Below are 19965 nucleotides of genomic sequence, written 5' to 3' on the forward strand. Positions count from 1 at the left end.
CAGTCTCCAGGGATTCGAGGGTTACATCGATTTCTGGTACGGTGTCAACCCATTTTTTAGATGATCATAGAAGTTCTGGGGCCAGGATATAACCCGGGTGGCAGAATGTTTCCCAGGCATGCACAAAGCCCTAGCACTGTATAAACCAGACAGAGTGGTACATGCCTGTAATAGCGTAACTCATGACATGGTGGCAGGAGGCTCAGAAGGCCAAGGTCACCCTTCACTACACAGTTAGTATGAGGCTACATGGGACTCTGTCTAAAAAAATGCTCCCATCTCTGTACAAAGCTCTGAGCAAGAGAAAACGCGCTCTGCACCTGGTGTGTGTGGCGCAAGCTCTGTCACCTGATACTAGAGACCTTGCAGGTCCCATGAGGTGCTGGCTTTCTACAGTGGATGCCAAGAACGCCACGGCCAAATATAGCTGTGCTGTGCCTCACGGGAAAAGGTCCTAGGCTTTTTGGTTGGTTTTTGGTTTTATTTTAGGGGCTGGAGAGATGGTTTAGCAGTTAAGAGCACTGGCTGTTCTGTTCTTCCAGAGGTCATGAGTTCAAGTCCCAGAACCACGCGGTGGCTCACAACCATCTGTAATGGGATCCAGTGTTATCTTCTGCTGTGCATATATACATGCAGACAAAGCACTCGTACATAAGTAAATCTTTAAAAAAAATATCTTATGGTTGGGCGGTGGTGGTGCACACCTTTAATCCCAGCACTTGGGAGGCAGAGGTAGGCGGAGATCTGTGAGTTTGAGGCTAGCCTGGTCTACAAGAGCTAGTTCCAGGACAGCTAGGGCTGTTACCCAGAGAAATTCTGTCTCAGAAAAAAAAATCTTATATGTATGTATGTATTGCATGTATGTCTGTGCACTATTTGTAATGCCTTGTGCCCAAGAAAGCCAGAAGAAGGTGTTGGGTCCCCTGAAACTGGAATTGCAGTTGGTTGTGTGCTATTATGTGGGTGCTAGGACTTGAACCTGGGTCCTCTGGAAAAGCATCCAGTGCTCTTAGCCACTAGGCCGTCTCTCTCTAGCCTGAAATGCTAGTTTGTTTGGAATTTGTCTTTATTTTTTTATATTATTATTATGTGGTTGTTTGCTTGCTGGTCTTTTGAGACAAGATCCCTCTATGCAGCCCTGGCTGTCCTGGAACTCACAGAGATCCACCTGCCCTTGCCTCCTGAGTGCTGGGATTAACCAGCTGTGCCCAGCAGCCCAGCATAGACACTCAGGAGGCAGCACCACCACACCCAGCTTCCCCGGTCCTAGCATTTGTTTGGAGCTAAGTCTTGCTCTCTTCAAAGTGCTTCGTACCTTCCTTTGCAGAAATAATCCATGTTTACTCCTAGGTTCTGGTAGACACCAAATGCCTAAGCATTGGATAACAGATGACCAAAGCATCTGGCCAGCTGTCAGGAACTTGCCGCAGCTGTTTCCTAGTTCTTCCTTGTCGTTTGAAGGTGAGATTTATGCCCTGGGGAGAACAAGCAGGCCCTACATAGATTGCCACTGCAGTCACAGCCTCCTCTTGCATCTCTGCCGCCCTCCTGTCAGCCCATACCTGTGGCCTCTGAGTTCTCCCACACACACAGAAGGGACTTTATTAGGGAAAACTATTGCCCAGAGCCCAGCATAGAGCACTCAAAGGTGTCTAAGGAGGAAGGCCACCTTGGACTACAATTCAAAATGCCATCTCAAACAAGTAAAAAAAAATTAACAAAAACAAACTTTAAGATCTGGAGAGATGTCTCCGTGGTTGACAGAGTATGCTGTCCTTACAGAGGACCAAAGTTCAGGTCCCAGCACCCACATTGGGTGGTTCACATATGCCTCTAACTCCAGTCTGGGGGAAGCAATACAGCTGGGCTCCTTGGGCACCTGCATGCACATACTCTTTGCACACCCACATACTTAACACACACATACACATACACTACACACACACATACCTCACACATTTGAAAATAAATCTCTGAAAACAAAACGCCAAAATGAAACAATAAGGTTCTGAAGAGGGTTGCTGGAGAGATGGATCAATGTTTATAGCACTGACTGTTCTTCCCAGATGACCTGGGTTGGATTCTCAGTACCCACATGGTGGCTAGCTCATTGCCGTCTATAACTCAAGTTCTAGGGGATACGGCATCCTGGCCTCTGAGGGCATCAGGCATGCTTATGGCATGAAGACGTATATGTAGGCAAAACAGCCATACATGTAAAATAAACAAAAATAGTAAATAAAAAAATGTTTAAAATGCTGGGTGTGGTGGTGCACACCTTTAATCCCAGCAGTTGGGAATCAGAGGCAGGCGGATCTCTGTGAGTTCCAGGGCCTACAGAGGGAGTTCTAGGACAGTCAGGCTACACAGAGAAACCCTGTCTCAAAAAAGAAAAACATCACAAAGATGCAAATTTCCATAGATTCTCAAGTCCTGTATATAAAAAATAGTACCATTTTGCCAAGAACCTGCAAACGTCTTGTATATGTGTGTGTGTCGGTGTCCGTGTGTCTGTGTTCGTGTGTGTGTGTGTGTGCATATCCAAATGTGGTATTATATATTGAACCCAGGGCCCTGAACTTTCCCTGTTATGCCCAAATTGCGAGACCCCCAACAAGATCACCACGGAGCCGACTTTCTGATCCAAACACACCGTTTCTTTATTACTTACAAGGAGGGACCTGGTCCAATACACTGACGCAGCAGGTGAGGGAGGAAGGTCCCCTCTCACACTGCAAGGGGTTTTTAAAGGGAAAAACCGCAAGCAGGGAGTTACATGTCTTGGCTTTACATGCCTTGGCGTTACCGGACTGGGTAGGGGGATATGCGTATGCTGCAGTTGACTCTAAGTCAAGAGGGGATGTTTGTAACTTTACAGAAAACCACCCAGTAACTGTAAAAACTTGTTTGTCTAGCTTCTGATTGACTGTCCTCAGGTCTCTGGGCAACCAGGCAGTTTTTGGGCCATTTGTGGCTTTTCTCGGAATTGGCCAGTACATAGGGTAGGGTGTCTGGGGTGGGGTGCCTGCTAGGTTAGAATCTCACAAAATGGGGCCTGGGTGTCAAATGGCTTAGGTACCTGGGGTCCCAATCTTGGGTCCCTAACGCCATCTATTTTGGCAAGCAGGCTGCTGACTCAATGGGATGTAGCTTTCCCCAATCTCTTGGTTGAGAATTTCTTATTGAGTCTGCGTTCTCTGGACCATCAGTTGAATAGTTCTTAGCCTCTCCTTTATGAACCATACTAGCTGATTTAAAATTCAAGGGCTGAAAGTCAAAAGAAGAACTAATACCACCTGGAGTTGGTATTTTAGGTGAAATGGTGGCCAGAGCCTAGGGTCGGGTCTCCAGTTTCTTTTTATTTTTTTTTAATTTTTTATTTTATGTGTATCAGTTTGTGTGAAGGTGTCAGATCTTGCAGTTACAGGCAGTTGTTAGCTGCCATGTGGGTGCTGGGAATTGAACCCAGGTCCTCTGGAAGAGCAGTCAGTACTCTTAACCACTGAGCCATCTCTCCAGCCCCTCTCCAGTTTCTTCAGAGCATGGGCGGGAGGGTAGGGTTGGGTTAAGTGCCTTACTGGGGCCTATTGCTGCTGGTGGTTGTACTGTCTCTATCTTAAGCTGAATTTTGAGGGTAGAACCCGCGTGTCCCCCATATCTATAATATGTTACACTCCAATGTAGACCTGATGACCATTGTGTGTCCCGTTTTCCCTGGGTGGTGAAGGTAATCTTTATCAGGTCTAAGTCGCTTGGCACGCAGGGCTTGTTCGACTGCAGGCCAGGGGGCCATACCGGTCGGTTTACACATCTAAAGGTGACCAAGTCCGGTTTACTTATAGATCATTTCCGTTCTCCATCATTAGCGCTGACACAGGCCCAACTCTTGGAGAAAGAAGATTCTAGGACTCCTCATTTCTTCTTAGTCCTGAGATGACCTAGGCACACATTAAATCCATACCTCCTAGCCTCATTCTGGGGTGTCGCGCTATAGACATGGTTCAGATCACGAGAGCAGAAATACAGGTCAGGCCACCAGGTATTCAATGGGGACACGCGGGTAATCTGGTATAGAGTCTCATATGACTCTTCATCCAAGAGAATCCAAGTCAGCTTTATTGGTACATGGGGGTTGCTCTCTTTAGCAGGCACAGGGGGAATCAACGCCAATATTAACAGGATCAGGAATGACACTTGAGCCGGATCTTCAGGGGGTTGGTGGGGTATTGTGAAGCTTCCCAGCCTTCTCCTCCATAATCCTCTTTGCGGGCAAATGGGTCCACAGGGTGTACGTGCAAATAATGAACCTAAGCAGCCACTCCATCCACCTTAAGGCTGTGGGCGTGGTCATCAAGATGATGAAGGGTCCCTTCCGTCATGGCTCTAGGGACCCCTGCCAATGACGCCTGATAAAGACCCAGTCTTCCGAATGAAACCCTGTGTGGTTCGTGGGGGAGGGGGCGGAGAGGCAGCAGATACATATAGGGCCCTGGGTTTGGGCCATATATGTTTGTGGGTCCATTGCAGTCATTGGATGGAATGAAGCACATCCCGGTCATCCGGTTCTGCCAAGACTGGAAGCTGGGAATAATAGGAGGAAGAGTACCAAACCTGATTTCAAAGGGAGTTAGGCCCATCTGATACAGGGAGTTTCTCATGCCGTATAAGGCAAAGAGAAGGAGAGTAACCCAGTCTGTGCCGGTCTCTAAGGCTAATTTAGTCAAAGTCTCTTTCTCTCTATCTGAACTCTGGGGTCTGTGTGCACAACGTAATTTCCAATCAGTCCCCAGAATGGTGGCTAGGCTCTGACTCACCTGAGATATAAATGCTCAACCGTTGTCTGACCCTACCATAGTGGGGATCTGTACCTGGGCAGTGTTTCTTCTAGCAATTTCTTGGCCACCGTCTGGGTAGTCTCATGTCTGGTAGGGAACACCTTGGTCCATTCAGAAAATGGATCTATAAAAACCAGAAGATTTCCAAAAGCCAAACTAACTGTGTTAGACTTCCAGGACGTCAATCTCTCAGCACACACCTGGTCTCTTTCTGGGGTTCTTGGGGTTGGAGTTGGCATTGGTTACTTGGCAGCCCTGGCAGCTGTTGACCAGATCCTCTATAATCTGGTTTCCGTTTTTTATTTTTACTTTGGAATACCTCAACAAGTCCGGCATCTGGTGAGTCCCCACGTGGGAGGCCCGGTGTATTCTGCGCAGGTTCTGAAGGCCCAATTGCTTGGGCAGTGTGACTTCACTGTCAGCTGCTCTCCACCATCCTCCCAGGCATTGTATCACAGGAAGGGTTTTTATCCACGTCAGCTCTTACCTGTTGTATTTTGGTTCATCCAGTAAAGCTGGGGGCCCAGGGTCCACCAAGACAGGAGCCAAAGTGGAGGTTATTGCCACCTCTCTGGCTGTTCCATCAGCAAGCTGTTTCCTTTTTGTATTGTGCTACCCCCCTTCTGGTGGCTGGGCCAATGTATTATGGTCAATTTTTGGTAGCCCCACAATGCCCTCAGGAGGTCCCAAATATCAGTTTTGTTTTTAAGCGTGTTCCCTCTGCTGTCAATAGGCCCCTTTCTTTGAATATGGCCCCATGTACGTGGGCAGAGGCAAAGGCATAGCGGCTGTCTAGGTAAACATTAATCTTCTTTCCCCATCCCAGCTCTAAAGGCTTGGTTAATGCAATTAATTCGGCCTTTTGAGCCGAAGTCCCTGCTGGCATTGGTTCTGCCCAGACCACCTCATTGGTGGTCTTTAGTGGCACTCCTGAATGCTTTGGTCTGTCTGGCACAAAGCTGCCTCTGTCTGTGAACCATGTCTCCTCTGCATCTGAGAGTGGAGCATCTTTTAGGTATGGTCGGGTGCAGTGCTCGCTTGGGCCAGGACTGGAGCGGTCACATAGCAGGGCTTCCAGGTCTGGATCTGGCAACAATGTAGCCGGGTTTCGAGCTCTTGGGACTGGAAGCATTATCCTAGCCAGGTTACAGAGCAGAGTCTAATGATGAGCACTTTGCTCAACCATTGGTCAGGCGGCTGTACCCTTGCCGTGCATGTGGAGGGATAATGATGAGATTTTGTCCTAGAGTTAGCTTGTCCGCATTCTTAACCAGCATGGCCACTGCTGCTATGATGCAGGCCATGGGGCCAGCCTGTGACCATGGGGTCTAGTTTCCTGGATAGATAAGCCACCGGCTTTTTCCATGGCCCTAGGGTCTGTGTGAGTATGCCCTTAGCTATTCCCTTATGCTCAGTTCCCAGCACCCACCTGGCAGCTCACAGAAATCCAATGTCCTTATAGACATACATGAAGGCAAAATAAATGCACATAAAATAAATATAAATAAATTTAAATTTAAAGAATTAAACTTAGTTAATTTGCTTATATTTTGAGACAAGGTCTTACCCTCTAGCACAAGCTGGCCTTGAAACTCATGGTAGCCCTCCTTCCTCAGCCTTCCCACTTCTGTACACTGTAAGTCGTCTTGGTAACTTGTGGTGCCTAATACAATGTAAGTGTGATGTAACTAGCTGCTGTGCTGTATTGTTTAGAGAATAACAAGGAGAAATGGCATCTCCACTTTTAGGACAGATGCAGCTCCCCAGCCCCCACATTTCCGCCCACGCAGACTGAACCCTTAAATGCACAGAACTGACTACATACCCAAGAGAAAGATTTTAAAAATATCCACATGAAAATTCATACATAAATTTTATAGCAGCCAGAAACTAGAAACAATTGAATGGTCTATCTACTGAGTGGATAAAACAAAACAAAACAAAAACCACATTTTTTTTTTTTTACTTTTACAGTGATGGCGTACACCTTTAATCCCAGCACTCAGGAGGCAGAGACAGATGGATCCCAGAGTTTGAGGCCAGCCTGGTCTATAGAGCAAGTTCCAGGACAGCCATGGCTACCCAGAGAAACCCTTTCTCAAAAAACAAGCAAATAACAAAGAATGTTATCATCCATGAAAAAGCAAGAAGTACTAATGAAGGCCACCTTGTGGATGAGTCTCTAAGTGGCTGTGCTGTATTAGAAGGCCGCTCACAAAGACTGTGCATTTTGTAGTTCTAGCTAATGAAATGTCTAGAAGAGGCGAATCTGTAGAGAATAGATTCTTGTTTTCCCATTTCTGGGGCTTAGATGGAGAAAGACAGCGGCTGCTCGTGGGATGAGGGACGTGTCCTAAACATACGTTGTACATTAGTATCACCACAAATACACGGAAACATTAGCCTCTACACGTCAGTTTCATTTTGTTTTCTGAGTCTTATGTAATATAGGCGGTCCTCAAAATGGCTACATAACTGAGGATGGCCTTGAACTCACGATCTACTGTTTCTTGTCACTCTGCCTCCTGGGGATCTCATGCAGCTATGTCTTACATCTCTGGGCTCTTCATGGAACACCACAGACACACGGTTATACATATGAGACTCCAAAGAAGCACCCTAAGCTAGAACTGCCACGTGCAGTGGGATCCTGGCTGGCGCTGCTGCCGGTCCTGGGCATCCATCACTCAGATGGCTCCGTGCGCTGGCTCCCCTGCTGACTTGCTGTGTCATCCAGTGAATCTCCAACCGGCTTGGTGCCAAATGGCAAGTGGAATGACACGAGCCTGTCCCCAGCGTCGCCTTTGCTGAGAGTTTATTTTTTGTGCAAGCTTATGATCACTAAAGATTGTGTGGCTGCTTTAAACACCGATCTTATTTCAGCGGATCCCCTGGGGGCCGGTAGGATTCCTGGTGACAGATGTAGGGGCAGAGGAACTCAGAGCTGGGTGACTTTCCCCGGGCCATCCAGCTGGCTCTGTAGAGCACACATGCAGGTTCTCTGCCTGTTCGTTCCTCCATGGGCTTCCTTTGTGACCATACTTTCTTCCTAATCTCAAATGCCGGCATGGAGGAAATGGCTTGTTTTCAGCTGCTCTCTGTGCTGGTGTTCTCGATGTGCAGAGATAGCCCCTTCAGTCAGACGTCACTGATGGTTCCTTTTCCCCTTCACTTCCTCGGTGGCAGCTGAGTCCTGATTTGGCATGTCTGAATAGATTTGGTCTGGCTGGCCCTGCCTGTGACACTGGGTACATGGTTGCAGAAAACAACTGGGGTGGCCATACATACATGGTGAATGTCATAATCCTTAAGCACTTAGAAGTCTGAGGCAGGGGGATCAAGAGTTTCAGGCCAGTCAGACACATAATAAAACCTGCTATCAAAACAAACAAACAAATAGATAAATGAGGCTGGTGAGAGCCTAGGAGCTGCTTTCCCAGCGCCACTTCAAGCAGGGCATACTAGTCTGGAACTCCAGCTCCAGCACTGTGACATGCTCGCGTGCAGATACACACACCTACACACAATTGAAAATAAATTGCCAGGCAGTGGTGGCACACATCTTTAATCTCAGTGCTTGGGAGGCAGAGGCATGCGGATATCTGTGAGTTTAAGGCCAGCTTGGTCTATAGAGCGAATTCCAGGACAGGCTCCAAAGCTACAGAGAAACCCTGTCTTGAAAAACAAATAGGGCGACAAGATGTCTCCAGGTGCTTGCTGCCAAGCCTGATGACACATAAAATAAAATAAATCTAGATCAAACATAAGAACAGGGTTAGGGAAGTAGTTGAGCTCATAGAGAGATTATCCAATATGCAAGAAGCCACGGGTTCAATTCCCAGCATCTTGCAAAACCTGGGTGTGGCATGCGCTCTAATCCAAACACTTGGGAGGTGTGGGCAAGAGGGTCAGAAATTCAAGGTCATTCTCAGCTACAGCTAGGTGGCAAGTTCAAAGCCAGGCTGGGAAACAGAAGACCTTTGGTCAAAAATAAACAAACAAAAAAACTGCAAGTTGTTTAGGACTGCCAGCCAGTTCATCCTCTTCCACACCTGGTGTGGCCCTCAAGTTCCTCTGCCCTTGCCCGTGCTGATCTCTGGCTTGGAATGGCCTTGTCCTATGTTTCTGCTACCTCCCACCCTGCCCCCATCAAGTGGCTGGCCGTCTACACGTCAGTGAATGCCTGTGATGCCTCCCAGGTGGCTTTGCCAGACAGGTCGCCTAACTTCCAGCTGCTGTGACGGGCTGCCTCCTGATGCAAAGAATGGCCCTTGCTGACAGATACTGCTTGCCAGGAAAGCTACCGGCACTATTAGAGGGCATTCTGTCTTAGTTTAGGTTTCTATTGCTGGGATGAAACACCATGTCCAAAAGCACTTGGGGAGGAAAGGGCTGATGTGGCTTACACCTCCACATCACAGTTCATCATCAAAGGAAGTCAGGGCAAGAACCTGGAGGCAGGAGCTGACGCAGAGGCCATGGAGGAGTGCTGCTTACTGGCTGACTTCTCATGTCTTGCTCAGCCTGCTTTCTTACAGAACCCAGGACCCACCAGCCCAGAGATTAGCTGAGAAAATGCTGTTCAGGCTTGCCTATAGCCTGATCTTATGGAGGCATTTTCTGAATTGAGGATCTCTCCCCTCAGATGACTTGAGCTTGTGTCAAGTTGACACAAAACTTAGCCAGCACCCATGCAAAACCTAGAAAGACAGGAACCAACCTCCCTGCCTCAAGTGCGGCCATGCTTCAGATCTATCTGCCCAGCCTCCTGGACCAGGTGGAGCTAGAGATCTGGCTTAGAAATGTCTCCTTTTGTCTCTCTGTCTCTGAGATTTCCCTTCTAACCACCTCAACTCTCCAAGCTGCCCTCAGGCCAGGGCACTGCTCGTTCTGTTATAATTTAACCTTTTATTCTCGATGTCAAGACAGGGTCTCTGTATGTAGCTCTGGCTTGCCTAGAACTTACTGTGTAGCCCAGGCTGGCCCCCAGTTTACAGTATCTTCCCAGATCAGCCTCCTGAGTTTCTAGGATTACAGGCATGCCCCACAAAGCCCAACTCTTAACCATTTTTCTTATTGTCTCCCAGCACAGACTTTGAGATCCCTGAGGACAATAATAATGCCCTATTTATTCCTATGTCCACATTCCCTAGTTGGGGGCCTGACCCAGAGCAAAGACTGTGTGTTGAAGCCAGCACAGCTTGTGAGGGTCCCAGAGTCACGTTCTCCTGGTTTTCCTGTCTCCATCTCTCTTTTCTTCTCTCTCCTGCCCCCTCCCCTCATCGTGGCTGCCTCCTCCATGCCTCCCCTCCCCAGCAAGTGACAAAGACATGAGTTATTATGACTAAGTTTGAGGTGCGCTGTGGAGAGAAGGAGGGCCAACCAGAGAGCTACCCTCCCACTCCCGCCTCCTCCTGCTTCTTAAAAAATTAGAAAGGATGGAAGACCAGGAGGGCCTGGAAGGAAGGGGCCCCATCTGGCTCCGAGGCAGAGACGTGAGCAGAAGCAGGGCAGGGGCTTCTGTCTGGTCACACTCCCAGGTCCAGGCTGCACCGTGGAGACCCTCAATGTGAAGCTCACGTCCTCACTGGCAGCCTTTCGCAGTGATTCCCCTTGATGGTCCCCTCCTGCTCAGAGTACATCTCAGCGTCACCAATGCTCCAGGAACATTTCCACTCCAATTCATTCATCCCCGCCCACTCACGGCATCAGCCCACGTCACAGGAGGGACGTCTTGTCTCAGAAGCTTATTAACTTTCCAGGCAGCTCATCAGGCCCTGAGTCAGGGCCATCTCAGCCACCCCGCCCCCTGGCGCAAACTGACTCAGTAGCCCAGGGGCTCAGCTGGGGTCTCCTGGAACCACAGGATCCGGCAAGTCATCTAGTGCGGAAGGGAGGGTTGGGGAGAGAGAATACAGTAATTACCTAGTTGCAGTTTCCTTGATTGATCACCTAATCCTGGTGTTATAATTTTTTTTAAAAAAAAAATTCTAAGGCTGGGTTAATTATAGGAAAGAAAGCTTATTTGGCTCATGCCTCTGGAGACTGTGAAGTCCAAGATCACGGCCCCAGCATGCACGTCTCACCTGGCTGAAACCTTTGTTTTAGGAAGAATGAATGACTGCTCTTTCCTCTCAAAGCCACAGGCCTGCACTCTGTGAACTCTGAGATGGGAAGACGTCCACGAGAAGAAGCTGCGTTTCATGTTGTTCCTGGAAGACTGACACAAAAGTAAAATAAAACATTTTTTAAAAGATCAACTATTTCATCAGGGGAGGCAGCGAGTGGCTGAGAGTGATTGCTGCACTGTACACACAGGCGGACCTGAGTTCAAATCCTCAGAACTCATGTAAACCAGAGCAGTGCCTGGACTGTCGGCACTGTGTGTGGGAAGACCCTGGGGCTGGATGGCTGGCAGCCCACCTCAAGGTGAAGTGACTGACCCTTTCTCAAGGGAATAAAGTGGAGAGTGACAGGACAGGACAGCCAGCGCCCTCCTCTGGCCTCTGCGTGGACGTAGGCTACATACATATACAATACACACATCAACTAAAATGTCAAGAACCGAAGGTTGCTAGCTACTAATAGGTTTTCTGTAACGCGATAATAGGTTTCTCCGCTGACGCAGTAAGCCAGATCAAACCTAATTGAAAAAGTAAAAGAACAGGTTTATGTGAGCAAAGCAACTCCCCAGTGAGTCCTCCAGCCCTAGACAGAGATCGGGGCAGAGAAGTCACGCATGAACTAAAGGAGGGAGCTTCTATGGCCTGTGGGTGAAGGGGTGATGGTGTGTCCTACAAAAGCTGGGTTTGTGCCCAAGTATGGTCAAAAACTGACCCTTTAGGTGGGGTCTTGGGCTACTGGCAGCTTCAGGGGAGGAGCTACTGCAGCTGACAAGAATGAGGAACTGGGCTTTTTTGGCACCTTTGTTGGAGATTCTCAGAGAGGATTTGGAGAGAGAGGAACCGGGCTTTTCCAGATCAAGCAGGATAGAGCTGGAGGTTCTCCAGTGGTGTACCTTAAAACCGCTGCCTGTGTAGAAAGGCCACCAGAGTCACCTGCTGAAGGTCACCATGGACCAGCAGACCTCTTACTCTCACCACGTGGCCAGGGGAGTAGAGATGGGGAGAGAAAGGGTTGGTATTGGCTCCGGGCCAAGGAGATGTATCTGCCTCAGAGGGACAAGGAGCAAGAACGCAGAGACAGGAGATAGAGGACGAGGGAGAAAGGAAGGGACCAATGGAGAGGGGACAGGGATATTTGTCCCAGAGGGACAAAGGACTGTCTCTAGATAGAGGGGAGACAGATGTGGCCCACAGACAAATGGTGGTTCGCCCATATCCTTTCATCTACATTCTTTTATGTATCTCAGTTACCTCAACATCTGGCTGGCCACTCCTTTCTTCTTCTTTCCAGAGCTCCCTCTGTCCAACGTCCGGCCCGCACCTCCTGCCTACCTATTCCACAACATTCCATAGTCAGCCTCAGGAAGAGGAAGCGGTCAAATAAGGGACTAGACCTTGGTGGCTAGATTTAGGAATGCTATCTAATGGTTTTTAGCAAGACAGAGGGAACTGGGAGAAAGGGCAAAGTCTACCAGAGCCGTGTTTGCCGTATTGTAGCTGGCCAGAGTCCCTCCAATGGAGGTCTGCTTGGGCCTCTCCTGATGTCTGATTGGAGGGAGAACCCAGCTCTTAAGATGGTCTGGATGTCAGTGATACTGGCTCCCTGCTTTCTGTGGCAGTTCACTAGCTTGGCCCAGCAGTAAGATCTGTCTCCATCAGCCTTCATGTCTCCAATTGTGCCCGTAGATCGCGCCTTGTGTTGGCGGTCATACTACAGGATAATTGGCTCTCCAGCTTTCAAATGACTATAATCTTCGCCTCCCATGTGTAATGGTAAAAATAAAATGGTGCTGTTTCCCCGAGTGGCAGCAGCGGGCAGCTGGCCACGAGGGGCAGCGAGTCCTAGGCAGGGAGCCTTGCAGCAGGTGAGAGACCTTGGCATGTCAGCCATGGTGGGTGGGAAACAGAGATGGATAGCACGCCATGCGGAGTGGGGTTGGATACTTATTTACTGGGTTATGGAAGGGAAGGGGAAAGGGGAGAGGAAGGGAAAACAGGGATGAGGAGAGAGAGGCAGATAGAGAGAAAGAAAGAGAAACAGAGAGGGAGAGAAGAGAAGCTACCTCTTCTGGACAGAAGATGGAAAAGAGCGAGCTCCCAGGCTGGAAGCAGAAGGAAGATCTTCTTGCCTCAGTGGAAGGGGAGGGGAGTGAGCTGGGCTTGTCTCTTAAAGGGACAGGATAGACCATTACATTAGACCATCTACACCAGGATGTGACTAGCACCCAGCTTTCTCAGGTTCCTCCCACAAAATGACGCCCACAAATAAGCAGGAAGCAGTCTTGAGAATCCACCATCCCAATTCCTTCAATCTGTTGTGCCTAACCTCCTGCCTTTTTATTATAAGAAAGAGATGGGAATGTTATGATCTACTGGCCTGATCTGTCACCTGGGTACACTGTCCCTTTATGAGACAAGCCACGCCCTCTCCCAACCCCTCCCCTTCCATAGAGGGAAACAGATATCCTGCCTTCTCCAGCCTGCACTCTCTCTTTTTCCATCTCTCTCCTGAAGAGGTAACTTCTTCTCTTTATCTCTCTCTCTCTCTCTCTCTCTCTCTCTCTCTCTCTCTCTCTCTCCTTCCCCCTTCTCCCCTTTCCCTTTCCCCTCCATAACCCACTAAGTAAATTCGCCTCTCTGTGTGATCTATCCCTTTGTCTCTTACCCGCCATGATCTCCCACCCACCAAGGTGATCCTCCAAGGCCCCAGGGGAGTCACCAAGGCCTCAGGGGACTTCCCTCTCCCCAGGCCTCAGGTCACCTGCTGCTACCCCTCCTGGGACTGCCACCCCTCATGGGACTGGCCTTCCCCCCACCACCCTCATGTCTTTAAATAACAATAACAACGTGTCTTCATTGGAGTACTAGAATTATAGATGGATGTCACCACATCAAGCTTTTTACCTGGGTTCCTTGGCTCAAACTGGGGTCTTCAGACTTTTGTTGTAAGTGGAGTTTTTTGTTTGTTTGTTTGTTTGGGGGTTTTTGTTCTGTTTTGCTTTTTGAGAGACTGATTAAGCTTTATTTATTAAAGCACAAAATATCACCATATTTCCCCTTTTTGTCTAAAATAAAGAGAAGGCTATAACAAATATAAGAAAAACTATATTCAATAAGTACAATATGTACAATATACTGGCAATACGCACATCAACAATGTCTAGTCCATTTGCATTCAACAAATTCAGAGAAAATACTCCATTATCTATCCCATCTTGGTGAGTCCAAAAGGTTGTATCTAGTTCACTTTCTGTTCTAATTTGCATTATCAAACTATCTTTTAATATCTCTCCACCTTTTACACTTTATACCTCTTCAGTGAGCTTCTTTTCTGAGTCTCTTAAACAAGGAAAACTGTAACTATAATTATCTAGTTTTCAACTACCTCAGGGACCTGAGAGGAAATATTACTAACTGAGTAAGCAGGAAGTACAAGCAAGTGACTTCCACAAACTGTGAGAAATGACAGACAAACTGTCTTAAAATCCCTGCAAGCCCCTATTGCCAAATCCAGTTCAGTCGCTTCCTGCCATCCTAGAGGAAGCTCCTTCCCAGAGCAATTAAAGAACTTAATGCCTATTGTAAGAAACCGTATTGCTAGCCAGGCAGTGGTGGTGCACTCCTTTTAATCCCAGCGCTCGGGAGGCAGAGGCAGGCGGATCTCTGTGAGTTCGAGACCAGCCTGGTCTACAGAGCTAGTTCCAGGACAGGCTCCAAAGCTACAGAGAAACCCTGTCTCAAAACAAACAAACAAACAAACAAACAAAAAAAAAAGAAACCATATTGCTCTGGATGATAAAACAACTATAGAAGATAAAACAAAAGTTTCGTCTGTTGGGCTTAGCACCATCTTCCTCAAAACTCCTGCACCATGAGAGTGAAATAAAGGAAGAAGCGAATGCGCAGGCTGAAGCGGAAGAGAAGGAAGATGAGGAAGAAGTCCAAGTAAACTATCTTCTCCACGCACAAAGGCTGAAGGAACAGAAGTAAGGGATGCTGAAGGGCGGGTGCTGGTACAAGCTGTTGTGCTACTGTTGGTATTAGTCTCAGTGGGTCTGGAACCTCGCCATCCTCTTGCATAGACCACCTAGAGACTTGACTGCCTTCATGACAACCAAAACTGTCCCGCTGGCCCTTTGCCCTGGACTAGTTCTGTTCTCACTTGTGGCTGAAAAGAAGACGGAATTCCACAACGATGGTCCATCAGGACTGTGACAACACCACCAAGCTGAAAACCACCTCCTAAAGATTGGCTGTGGACTACAAACTGCTCAGGGCAGTTCCAAGGTAGCTAGCTGAGATGATCTAGTCAGGACTTGAGACAAGCTGTTATGATTTATGGTGGAGTGACCCTGGCAGATTCCCCTGCTGGTGTGGGGAACTGCTGCCAGTGGGAGACAGACAGATACACCATGCAGAGAGAGTTTATTTAGTGGGTATTAGGAAGGATATAAGGATAAGGGGGTTATGGAGGGAAGAGAGAAATAGAGAGAAAGGGGCAGAGAAAGAGAAGAAAGGGGAAGGGAGAGGCTGCCTCTTCAGAAGAAGGACAGATGGAAAGAGAGAGGAGGAAAGGAAGTATGAGATCAGCTAGAAGGGGATGGGGTGGGCGGAGCTTGTCTCTTAAAGGGACAGGGTACCCAGGTGACAGGGCAGGCCAGCAGAATTATAATTACAACACAAGTCCTGCACTTTCCCATTACAGAGACTGGACTGGACAACAGATGATGCAGCTACCTCTCCCAGGACTTGACAATTAACCCAAATTTTTCTTCTCAGGATTCCCTAAAGATGCCATTGCCCCAGACAGCAGGATGTAAACTTAAGAATATGGCAGCCACATTCCCAAGAAATGGGGTGGGTTTTCGTCATTCAGTGGGTTATGGATATTTGTCATTGTTTAGGGGGGTTGGTTATAAGTTGGTATTGGTTACAGTCAGGAGGAAAGTTGAACGAAGGAGATTAGATTCAGAGTTCTTGTTTCGAAAACAAAAAAGGGATACAGGTATGATAAGATAAAAGGGTAGATTGTTGAATCTACTCTGGAAAGAAAAAAGGGTGGATGTAGATATAACATTAAAAGGTAGATTATTGAATCTACTTTTAAAAAGCAACTACTACACTAAAACTACAGCAAAACCCTGTCTAAAAAAGAAAGCAACTACTAAGTTTAAATATTGTACATTGTATTGGACTTTTGTATATTGTATACAAATTTTGTATATTGATACAAATAAGAAATTAATTTTGTTAAAACATACTGTACATACATTTCTAATCTTTTTCTGTTTGTTTGTTTGTTGTTTTGGTTTTTCTGAGACAGGGTTTCTCTGTGCAACAGCTGTAGCTGCTAGCTGTACTAAAACTACCTTTGTAGATCAGGGGGGCCTCAAACTAACAGTGATCCACCTGCCTCTGCCTCCTGAGTGTATGTGCCACCACTGCCTGGCCAAGTTTCTAATCTTGTTCATGGTATTATATCTATATATCTCATTTAACAATGTAACAAATAAGTGTCTAGTTCTTGAAAGTTAACAACTGCTTAGGATAGTAAGGAAATGCAGGTTAATAATTAGTCATCTGTTACAATTAAACATGTACTCATATCAGGTATGTTGTCAAGGTCAAACAGATGTTTTAAATAGACAGGTCATCTTCAAACACTTCAAAGATCTACGGAAAATGGCATTTAAGATGTATTAATAACATGGGTTCTTTTTTTTATGACAATGAGACATTTCTGCTCCTGGCAGCACCAATCTATTCCAGAGGAGATAACGGGCACCAAAGAAACTCCACATGGAGTTTTCTTTCTTTGTGGCAAAAGTAAGCCACTGGGCAAGAAAAAGCCCTTGCCGTGACTGCTGACAGTGTGCTGTCCTAATTCGACAAGCAAGGCACAAAAGAGCGTGACTGCCAAATCTTGTCAAGAAAGGTGGAACAATCCTTCAAAGAAGGACAATCCTTTTGTTTCACAGAAAAGTCTGTCAAATATTCTAGGCCTGTCAGCTGAAGATGGATGCCCCAATGTTGCAGAGAAATTTTGCATGACTGTCCAGGCAGCCAGCTGTTTCTGTCATTACTCACAATTTTTAGAAGTCACTTGCTTACACTTCCTGCTCACTCAGTTAATATTACTTTCTTCTTAGGTCTTTCAAGTAGTTGAAGACAAGGTAGTTTTCCTTGTTTATGAGACTCAGAAAAGAAATTCACTAAAGAATTGTAAAGTGTATAAGTTTGAGAGAGATCAAAAGTTTTGGATGCTAATTCAAATTATGATAAAAAGTAAATTAGGTACAAGACTTTGGACTCACCAAGATAGGATAAATAATGAAGTATTTTCTCTGAATTTGTTGAATGCAAATGGACTAGACATTGTTAATGTACTTATTACTTGTATATATTATATGAAGTTATTGTACTTATTGTAATGGTAAAAGTCAAATGCTGCAGGTCCCTGAGTGGCTGCAGTGGGCCATGAGACCATGCCACAGGTCTCCAAAGTGGCAGCAGGCAGTGGGTCCCGAGAGCAGCCAGCCCCAGGCTGGGGTAGGGAAGTTCCCTGAGTAGCTGCAGTTGGCCACAAATCCCAGGCAGGGAGCTGCATGGTGGGTGAAAGACCTTGATGGGGCAGCCAGTCCCTTGAGGAGAGACAGACAAATGGGCACACCACAAGACCATGCCACAGGTCTCCCATGACCACACCATAGGTCTCTAAAGGTGGTCCCAGGCAGGGGAGCCACATGGCACCATGTGGCAGGTGAGAGACAGAGACATGGATAGGCATGCCATGCAGAGTGAGGTTGGCTATTTATTTAGTGGGTTATGGAGGGGGAAGAGAAGAGTAGAAGAACAGAGAGAGGTAGAGAGAGAGAGAGAGAGAGAGAGAGAGAGAGAGAGAGAGAGAGAGAGAGAAACAGAAGGGGGAAGGGGAGAAGGGAGACAAAAGCTGCCTCTTCTAGGGGAAGATGGAAAAGAAAAGGACCCAGGCTGGAAGCTGAAGATCAGCTTGCCTCAGGCGAATGAGTAAGGAGTGAGCATGACTTATCTCTTAAAGGGACAGAGCAGACCATTATACTTATTGTATACAGTTTTTCTTATATTAGTTATAACCTTTTTAATATGAGACAAAACGCAAAATATATTGATATTTTGTTTATGATCTAACAAATAAAGCTTGCCCTGGCTGTCCTGAAACTGGCTATGTAGACCAGGCTGACCTTGAACTTACAGAAATCCTTCTGCCTCTGTCTCCTGAGTGCTGGAATTACAACTACTTACTTCCTCTTAGTATTTAGCACAAATCTGCATAAAACAAAATTTCAGTAGAAATTAAGCAGTAATTTCTCCATCTACAGAGGAACAATAACCCTTTCACCAGACTGGTCTTTCCACCATCTACAGAGTAACAACAACCCTTCCACCAGAGAGTGGTCTTTATACTCTTGAACTCAGTGTGTAGCTTAGACTGGCGTTGAACTCTCTATCCCTCTGCTTAAACCTCCCAAATGGTAGAATTTTTTTCGCATTTCTTTATCATTGGGTTTTAGCAGTAGTTTTTTGGTTTTGCTTTCTTTACTTTGTTTGTATGTAGACAAGCTTTCATGTAACCTAGGCTGTCTTCATACTGGCTATATAGCCAGGAGGAGTTTAACCTCTTTATCTTCCTGCCTCTACCTCCCAAGTGCTGGGGTGACAGGCATGTACCACACCTTCCTTCTGTTTTTCTCATTTTATTTTATTTTATTTTATTTTTGGTTTGTTTGTTTGAGAGCTTTGGAGCTCTCTGTAGCTTTGGAGCCTGCCCTAGAACTCGCTCTGTAGACCAGACTGCCCTAGAACTGATAGAGATCCTCCCGTCTCTGCCTCCAGAGTGCTAGGATTAAAGACGTGCTGCACCTAAATCTATTAGATCTTTAAGAAACCTGGGATAGGGTTGGAGAGATGGCTCAGTGGTTAAGAACACTGACTGCTCTTCCAGAGGAACTGGGTTCAAGTCCTAGCACCCACATGGCAGCTCACAACTGTCTGTAACTCCAAGATCTAACATCCTCACACAGACATACATGTAGTAAAATACCAAATGGAAATAAAATAAAAATAAATAATAAAAAAAAAGAAACCTGGGATAGGTCTCACTCAGTACCTGTGACTCCTGCCAGCTCCCTTCCCTAAACCTCTCTAACCCAGGGGCTTTCCTTCCCTCAGCTTCTCTGTACTATACAATAGCCATTTTGGCTACCTGCTCTCTTGGCTTCTGGTGGTTTCTCTTGCTCTCTCTCTCTCTCTCTCTCTCTCTCTCTCTCTCTCTCTCTGCCACCCCTTCTCTTCCTCTCTCACCCACCATGTTCTGGTTCAGTCTGGACCCTTCCAAATGCCTCCTGGCTATGTTATGCCGTCTGTGGGGACCCCAAAAGACCACCAGGGAGATTGACTACCAAAATGCAAAAGCAAGGTTTATTGTGTGCTCCTTTTCAAGCTGGCAGGGACCTCGTCAGTGCAGCACCGAGAGAAGGTACCCACCCTTCTAGAGGGCATTATTTAAAGGCAAATACCAGAAAAGTTATATTAGCAGGGTGTGGGGTGACAGGCTCAATCCTGATTGGCTCACATCTAGGGACTTTTCAAAAATTTTATTTTCGAACCTCACCTGTTGCTTGTCAAGTTTTCTTATTGGCTGACCTTCAGGTGGGGACATTCTGCAGTTCTCTGTACTTTCCAGCTGGCTACCCTGTTACTTTTGCCTCTAGCCATTTCTGAGGACTGGAATGTTTTACAGGAAATAGCTTACACAAGACACACGATGGAGGCGGAGAACAAAATGGAGGAACTTTGGTTCTTCATTCCCACCCCCCTTCTAGTAAGTATATTGAACCCAATCATGGGTTCCTAGCAGTTCTCTCATGAGTGTCTTCAGTACTGAGGGGACTGTAGATTTGTGATCTCTGGACCATAAATTGTATTATACACAACCTGTCTTTCATGAATTTCAGTAGCTGGTTAAG

The 19965-nt window shown here is 46.8% G+C and overlaps 1 long non-coding RNA gene across 1 annotated transcript in view; it reads left to right on the forward strand.

Moving 5' to 3' along the window:
- Nucleotides 1–11112, forward strand: part of LOC126492131 (uncharacterized) — a 77076-nt gene extending 65964 nt beyond the window's left edge. Inside the window, exon 3 of the long non-coding RNA XR_007589523.1 lies at nucleotides 10976–11112. This is a non-coding gene — a long non-coding RNA (uncharacterized lncRNA). The remainder of the gene's footprint in view (nucleotides 1–10975) is intronic.
- Nucleotides 11113–19965: the final 8853 nt, after the last annotated feature.

Source organism: Alexandromys fortis, unplaced genomic scaffold (assembly GCF_014885135.2).
Source record: "Alexandromys fortis isolate MF-2015 unplaced genomic scaffold, M_Fortis_MF-2015_v1.1 scaffold_290, whole genome shotgun sequence".
In the NCBI taxonomy this organism is placed as follows: Eukaryota; Metazoa; Chordata; class Mammalia; order Rodentia; family Cricetidae; genus Alexandromys; species Alexandromys fortis.